Source organism: Ptiloglossa arizonensis, unplaced genomic scaffold (assembly GCF_051014685.1).
Source record: "Ptiloglossa arizonensis isolate GNS036 unplaced genomic scaffold, iyPtiAriz1_principal scaffold1697, whole genome shotgun sequence".
Taxonomy (NCBI): Eukaryota; Metazoa; Arthropoda; class Insecta; order Hymenoptera; family Colletidae; genus Ptiloglossa; species Ptiloglossa arizonensis.
Genome location: NW_027480066.1, coordinates 12,501 through 21,143, shown reverse-complemented (window position 1 = coordinate 21,143; position 8,643 = coordinate 12,501).

The window sequence follows — 8,643 nt, the reverse complement described above, 5'->3', positions numbered from 1 at the left end:
GAACGAAAATTTCGAGCTATCCACACGTTAGGCACACCACCGTGTAGCTGGCATGCTAAAACACGCTGCTGTGTGCTCAAAGTGTACGGTCGTCGTGTCCGTTCTCGAGATAATAGAGAAGAACTGTTCGATACGTGCCGAAAGTTTCAAAGTCCCAGCGGCGTGATGCTTCCCGGTCACATCGGTCCGGAACGAAAATCTCGAGCTATCCACACGTTAGGCACACCACCGTGTAGCTGGCATGCTAAAACACGCTGCTGTGTGCTCAAAGTGTACGGTCGTCGTGTCCGTTCTCGAGATAATAGAGAAGAACTGTTCGATACGTGCCGAAAGTTTCAAAGTCCCAGCGGCGTGTTGCTTCCCGGTCACATCGGTCCGGAACGAAAATTTCGAGCTATCCACACGTTAGGCACACCACCGTGTAGCTGGCATGCTAAAACACGCTGCTGTGTGCTCAAAGTGTACGGTCGTCGTGTCCGTTCTCGAGATAATAGAGAAGAACTGTTCGATACGTGCCGAAAGTTTCAAAGTCCCAGCGGCGTGATGCTTCCCGGTCACATCGGTCCGGAACGAAAATTTCGAGCTATCCACACGTTAGGCACACCACCGTGTAGCTGGCATGCTAAAACACGCTGCTGTGTGCTCAAAGTGTACGGTCGTCGTGTCCGTTCTCGAGATAATAGAGAAGAACTGTTCGATACGTGCCGAAAGTTTCAAAGTCCCAGCGGCGTGTTGCTTCCCGGTCACATCGGTCCGGAACGAAAATTTCGAGCTATCCACACGTTAGGCACACCACCGTGTAGCTGGCATGCTAAAACACGCTGCTGTGTGCTCAAAGTGTACGGTCGTCGTGTCCGTTCTCGAGATAATAGAGAAGAACTGTTCGATACGTGCCGAAAGTTTCAAAGTCCCAGCGGCGTGTTGCTTCCCGGTCACATCGGTCCGGAACGAAAATTTCGAGCTATCCACACGTTAGGCACACCACCGTGTAGCTGGCATGCTAAAACACGCTGCTGTGTGCTCAAAGTGTACGGTCGTCGTGTCCGTTCTCGAGATAATAGAGAAGAACTGTTCGATACGTGCCGAAAGTTTCAAAGTCCCAGCGGCGTGATGCTTCCCGGCCACATCGGTCCGGAACGAAAATCTCGAGCTATCCACACGTTAGGCACACCACCGTGTAGCTGGCATGCTAAAACACGCTGCTGTGTGCTCAAAGTGTACGGTCGTCGTGTCCGTTCTCGAGATAATAGAGAAGAACTGTTCGATACGTGCCGAAAGTTTCAAAGTCCCAGCGGCGTGTTGCTTCCCGGTCACATCGGTCCGGAACGAAAATTTCGAGCTATCCACACGTTAGGCACACCACCGTGTAGCTGGCATGCTAAAACACGCTGCTGTGTGCTCAAAGTGTACGGTCGTCGTGTCCGTTCTCGAGATAATAGAGAAGAACTGTTCGATACGTGCCGAAAGTTTCAAAGTCCCAGCGGCGTGATGCTTCCCGGTCACATCGGTCCGGAACGAAAATCTCGAGCTATCCACACGTTAGGCACACCACCGTGTAGCTGGCATGCTAAAACACGCTGCTGTGTGCTCAAAGTGTACGGTCGTCGTGTCCGTTCTCGAGATAATAGAGAAGAACTGTTCGATACGTGCCGAAAGTTTCAAAGTCCCAGCGGCGTGTTGCTTCCCGGTCACATCGGTCCGGAACGAAAATCTCGAGCTATCCACACGTTAGGCACACCACCGTGTAGCTGGCATGCTAAAACACGCTGCTGTGTGCTCAAAGTGTACGGTCGTCGTGTCCGTTCTCGAGATAATAGAGAAGAACTGTTCGATACGTGCCGAAAGTTTCAAAGTCCCAGCGGCGTGTTGCTTCCCGGTCACATCGGTCCGGAACGAAAATTTCGAGCTATCCACACGTTAGGCACACCACCGTGTAGCTGGCATGCTAAAACACGCTGCTGTGTGCTCAAAGTGTACGGTCGTCGTGTCCGTTCTCGAGATAATAGAGAAGAACTGTTCGATACGTGCCGAAAGTTTCAAAGTCCCAGCGGCGTGTTGCTTCCCGGTCACATCGGTCCGGAACGAAAATTTCGAGCTATCCACACGTTAGGCACACCACCGTGTAGCTGGCATGCTAAAACACGCTGCTGTGTGCTCAAAGTGTACGGTCGTCGTGTCCGTTCTCGAGATAATAGAGAAGAACTGTTCGATACGTGCCGAAAGTTTCAAAGTCCCAGCGGCGTGATGCTTCCCGGTCACATCGGTCCGGAACGAAAATCTCGAGCTATCCACACGTTAGGCACACCACCGTGTAGCTGGCATGCTAAAACACGCTGCTGTGTGCTCAAAGTGTACGGTCGTCGTGTCCGTTCTCGAGATAATAGAGAAGAACTGTTCGATACGTGCCGAAAGTTTCAAAGTCCCAGCGGCGTGTTGCTTCCCGGTCACATCGGTCCGGAACGAAAATTTCGAGCTATCCACACGTTAGGCACACCACCGTGTAGCTGGCATGCTAAAACACGCTGCTGTGTGCTCAAAGTGTACGGTCGTCGTGTCCGTTCTCGAGATAATAGAGAAGAACTGTTCGATACGTGCCGAAAGTTTCAAAGTCCCAGCGGCGTGATGCTTCCCGGTCACATCGGTCCGGAACGAAAATCTCGAGCTATCCACACGTTAGGCACACCACCGTGTAGCTGGCATGCTAAAACACGCTGCTGTGTGCTCAAAGTGTACGGTCGTCGTGTCCGTTCTCGAGATAATAGAGAAGAACTGTTCGATACGTGCCGAAAGTTTCAAAGTCCCAGCGGCGTGTTGCTTCCCGGTCACATCGGTCCGGAACGAAAATTTCGAGCTATCCACACGTTAGGCACACCACCGTGTAGCTGGCATGCTAAAACACGCTGCTGTGTGCTCAAAGTGTACGGTCGTCGTGTCCGTTCTCGAGATAATAGAGAAGAACTGTTCGATACGTGCCGAAAGTTTCAAAGTCCCAGCGGCGTGATGCTTCCCGGTCACATCGGTCCGGAACGAAAATCTCGAGCTATCCACACGTTAGGCACACCACCGTGTAGCTGGCATGCTAAAACACGCTGCTGTGTGCTCAAAGTGTACGGTCGTCGTGTCCGTTCTCGAGATAATAGAGAAGAACTGTTCGATACGTGCCGAAAGTTTCAAAGTCCCAGCGGCGTGATGCTTCCCGGTCACATCGGTCCGGAACGAAAATCTCGAGCTATCCACACGTTAGGCACACCACCGTGTAGCTGGCATGCTAAAACACGCTGCTGTGTGCTCAAAGTGTACGGTCGTCGTGTCCGTTCTCGAGATAATAGAGAAGAACTGTTCGATACGTGCCGAAAGTTTCAAAGTCCCAGCGGCGTGTTGCTTCCCGGTCACATCGGTCCGGAACGAAAATTTCGAGCTATCCACACGTTAGGCACACCACCGTGTAGCTGGCATGCTAAAACACGCTGCTGTGTGCTCAAAGTGTACGGTCGTCGTGTCCGTTCTCGAGATAATAGAGAAGAACTGTTCGATACGTGCCGAAAGTTTCAAAGTCCCAGCGGCGTGATGCTTCCCGGTCACATCGGTCCGGAACGAAAATCTCGAGCTATCCACACGATAGGCACACCACCGTGTAGCTGGCATGCTAAAACACGCTGCTGTGTGCTCAAAGTGTACGGTCGTCGTGTCCGTTCTCGAGATAATAGAGAAGAACTGTTCGATACGTGCCGAAAGTTTCAAAGACCAGCGCGTGTTGCTTCCCGGTCACATCGGTCCGGAACGAAATATCTCGAGCTATCCACACGTTAGGCACACCACCGTGTAGCTGGCATGCTAAAACACGCTGCTGTGTGCTCAAAGTGTACGGTCGTCGTGTCCGTTCTCGAGATAATATAGAAGAACTGTTCGATACGTGCCGAAAGTTTCAAAGTCCCAGCGGCGTGTTGCTTCCGGTCACATCGGTCCGGAACGAAAATTTCGAGCTATCCACACGTTACAGGCACCACCGTGTAGCTGCATGCTAAAACACGCTGCTGTGTGCTCAAAGTGTTACGGTCGTCGTGTCCGTTCTCGAGATAATAGAGAAGAACTGTTCGATACGTGCCGGAAAGTTTCCAAAGTCCCAGCGGCGTGTTGCTTCCCGGTCACATCGGTCCGGAACGAAAATTTCGAGCTATCCACACGTTAGGCACACCACCGTGTAGCTGGCATGCTAAAACACGCTGCTGTGTGCTCAAAGTGTACGGTCGTCGTGTCCGTTCTCGAGATAATAGAGAAGAACTGTTCGATACGTGCCGAAAGTTTCAAAGTCCCAGCGGCGTGATGCTTCCCGGTCACATCGGTCCGGAACGAAAATCTCGAGCTATCCACACGTTAGGCACACCACCGTGTAGCTGGCATGCTAAAACACGCTGCTGTGTGCTCAAAGTGTACGGTCGTCGTGTCCGTTCTCGAGATAATAGAGAAGAACTGTTCGATACGTGCCGAAAGTTTCAAAGTCCCAGCGGCGTGTTGCTTCCCGGTCACATCGGTCCGGAACGAAAATTTCGAGCTATCCACACGTTAGGCACACCACCGTGTAGCTGGCATGCTAAAACACGCTGCTGTGTGCTCAAAGTGTACGGTCGTCGTGTCCGTTCTCGAGATAATAGAGAAGAACTGTTCGATACGTGCCGAAAGTTTCAAAGTCCCAGCGGCGTGATGCTTCCCGGTCACATCGGTCCGGAACGAAAATCTCGAGCTATCCACACGTTAGGCACACCACCGTGTAGCTGGCATGCTAAAACACGCTGCTGTGTGCTCAAAGTGTACGGTCGTCGTGTCCGTTCTCGAGATAATAGAGAAGAACTGTTCGATACGTGCCGAAAGTTTCAAAGTCCCAGCGGCGTGATGCTTCCCGGTCACATCGGTCCGGAACGAAAATCTCGAGCTATCCACACGTTAGGCACACCACCGTGTAGCTGGCATGCTAAAACACGCTGCTGTGTGCTCAAAGTGTACGGTCGTCGTGTCCGTTCTCGAGATAATAGAGAAGAACTGTTCGATACGTGCCGAAAGTTTCAAAGTCCCAGCGGCGTGTTGCTTCCCGGTCACATCGGTCCGGAACGAAAATTTCGAGCTATCCACACGTTAGGCACACCACCGTGTAGCTGGCATGCTAAAACACGCTGCTGTGTGCTCAAAGTGTACGGTCGTCGTGTCCGTTCTCGAGATAATAGAGAAGAACTGTTCGATACGTGCCGAAAGTTTCAAAGTCCCAGCGGCGTGATGCTTCCCGGTCACATCGGTCCGGAACGAAAATTTCGAGCTATCCACACGTTAGGCACACCACCGTGTAGCTGGCATGCTAAAACACGCTGCTGTGTGCTCAAAGTGTACGGTCGTCGTGTCCGTTCTCGAGATAATAGAGAAGAACTGTTCGATACGTGCCGAAAGTTTCAAAGTCCCAGCGGCGTGTTGCTTCCCGGTCACATCGGTCCGGAACGAAAATTTCGAGCTATCCACACGTTAGGCACACCACCGTGTAGCTGGCATGCTAAAACACGCTGCTGTGTGCTCAAAGTGTACGGTCGTCGTGTCCGTTCTCGAGATAATAGAGAAGAACTGTTCGATACGTGCCGAAAGTTTCAAAGTCCCAGCGGCGTGATGCTTCCCGGTCACATCGGTCCGGAACGAAAATCTCGAGCTATCCACACGTTAGGCACACCACCGTGTAGCTGGCATGCTAAAACACGCTGCTGTGTGCTCAAAGTGTACGGTCGTCGTGTCCGTTCTCGAGATAATAGAGAAGAACTGTTCGATACGTGCCGAAAGTTTCAAAGTCCCAGCGGCGTGTTGCTTCCCGGTCACATCGGTCCGGAACGAAAATTTCGAGCTATCCACACGTTAGGCACACCACCGTGTAGCTGGCATGCTAAAACACGCTGCTGTGTGCTCAAAGTGTACGGTCGTCGTGTCCGTTCTCGAGATAATAGAGAAGAACTGTTCGATACGTGCCGAAAGTTTCAAAGTCCCAGCGGCGTGATGCTTCCCGGTCACATCGGTCCGGAACGAAAATTTCGAGCTATCCACACGTTAGGCACACCACCGTGTAGCTGGCATGCTAAAACACGCTGCTGTGTGCTCAAAGTGTACGGTCGTCGTGTCCGTTCTCGAGATAATAGAGAAGAACTGTTCGATACGTGCCGAAAGTTTCAAAGTCCCAGCGGCGTGTTGCTTCCCGGTCACATCGGTCCGGAACGAAAATTTCGAGCTATCCACACGTTAGGCACACCACCGTGTAGCTGGCATGCTAAAACACGCTGCTGTGTGCTCAAAGTGTACGGTCGTCGTGTCCGTTCTCGAGATAATAGAGAAGAACTGTTCGATACGTGCCGAAAGTTTCAAAGTCCCAGCGGCGTGATGCTTCCCGGTCACATCGGTCCGGAACGAAAATCTCGAGCTATCCACACGTTAGGCACACCACCGTGTAGCTGGCATGCTAAAACACGCTGCTGTGTGCTCAAAGTGTACGGTCGTCGTGTCCGTTCTCGAGATAATAGAGAAGAACTGTTCGATACGTGCCGAAAGTTTCAAAGTCCCAGCGGCGTGTTGCTTCCCGGTCACATCGGTCCGGAACGAAAATTTCGAGCTATCCACACGTTAGGCACACCACCGTGTAGCTGGCATGCTAAAACACGCTGCTGTGTGCTCAAAGTGTACGGTCGTCGTGTCCGTTCTCGAGATAATAGAGAAGAACTGTTCGATACGTGCCGAAAGTTTCAAAGTCCCAGCGGCGTGATGCTTCCCGGTCACATCGGTCCGGAACGAAAATTTCGAGCTATCCACACGTTAGGCACACCACCGTGTAGCTGGCATGCTAAAACACGCTGCTGTGTGCTCAAAGTGTACGGTCGTCGTGTCCGTTCTCGAGATAATAGAGAAGAACTGTTCGATACGTGCCGAAAGTTTCAAAGTCCCAGCGGCGTGTTGCTTCCCGGTCACATCGGTCCGGAACGAAAATTTCGAGCTATCCACACGTTAGGCACACCACCGTGTAGCTGGCATGCTAAAACACGCTGCTGTGTGCTCAAAGTGTACGGTCGTCGTGTCCGTTCTCGAGATAATAGAGAAGAAGTGTTCGATACGTGCCGAAAGTTTCAAAGTCCCAGCGGCGTGTTGCTTCCCGGTCACATCGGTCCGGAACGAAAATTTCGAGCTATCCACACGTTAGGCACACCACCGTGTAGCTGGCATGCTAAAACACGCTGCTGTGTGCTCAAAGTGTACGGTCGTCGTGTCCGTTCTCGAGATAATAGAGAAGAACTGTTCGATACGTGCCGAAAGTTTCAAAGTCCCAGCGGCGTGTTGCTTCCCGGTCACATCGGTCCGGAACGAAAATTTCGAGCTATCCACACGTTAGGCACACCACCGTGTAGCTGGCATGCTAAAACACGCTGCTGTGTGCTCAAAGTGTACGGTCGTCGTGTCCGTTCTCGAGATAATAGAGAAGAACTGTTCGATACGTGCCGAAAGTTTCAAAGTCCCAGCGGCGTGATGCTTCCCGGTCACATCGGTCCGGAACGAAAATCTCGAGCTATCCACACGTTAGGCACACCACCGTGTAGCTGGCATGCTAAAACACGCTGCTGTGTGCTCAAAGTGTACGGTCGTCGTGTCCGTTCTCGAGATAATAGAGAAGAACTGTTCGATACGTGCCGAAAGTTTCAAAGTCCCAGCGGCGTGTTGCTTCCCGGTCACATCGGTCCGGAACGAAAATTTCGAGCTATCCACACGTTAGGCACACCACCGTGTAGCTGGCATGCTAAAACACGCTGCTGTGTGCTCAAAGTGTACGGTCGTCGTGTCCGTTCTCGAGATAATAGAGAAGAACTGTTCGATACGTGCCGAAAGTTTCAAAGTCCCAGCGGCGTGATGCTTCCCGGTCACATCGGTCCGGAACGAAAATTTCGAGCTATCCACACGTTAGGCACACCACCGTGTAGCTGGCATGCTAAAACACGCTGCTGTGTGCTCAAAGTGTACGGTCGTCGTGTCCGTTCTCGAGATAATAGAGAAGAACTGTTCGATACGTGCCGAAAGTTTCAAAGTCCCAGCGGCGTGTTGCTTCCCGGTCACATCGGTCCGGAACGAAAATTTCGAGCTATCCACACGTTAGGCACACCACCGTGTAGCTGGCATGCTAAAACACGCTGCTGTGTGCTCAAAGTGTACGGTCGTCGTGTCCGTTCTCGAGATAATAGAGAAGAACTGTTCGATACGTGCCGAAAGTTTCAAAGTCCCAGCGGCGTGTTGCTTCCCGGTCACATCGGTCCGGAACGAAAATTTCGAGCTATCCACACGTTAGGCACACCACCGTGTAGCTGGCATGCTAAAACACGCTGCTGTGTGCTCAAAGTGTACGGTCGTCGTGTCCGTTCTCGAGATAATAGAGAAGAACTGTTCGATACGTGCCGAAAGTTTCAAAGTCCCAGCGGCGTGATGCTTCCCGGTCACATCGGTCCGGAACGAAAATCTCGAGCTATCCACACGTTAGGCACACCGCCGTGTAGCTGGCATGCTAAAACACGCTGCTGTGTGCTCAAAGTGTACGGTCGTCGTGTCCGTTCTCGAGATAATAGAGAAGAACTGTTCGATACGTGC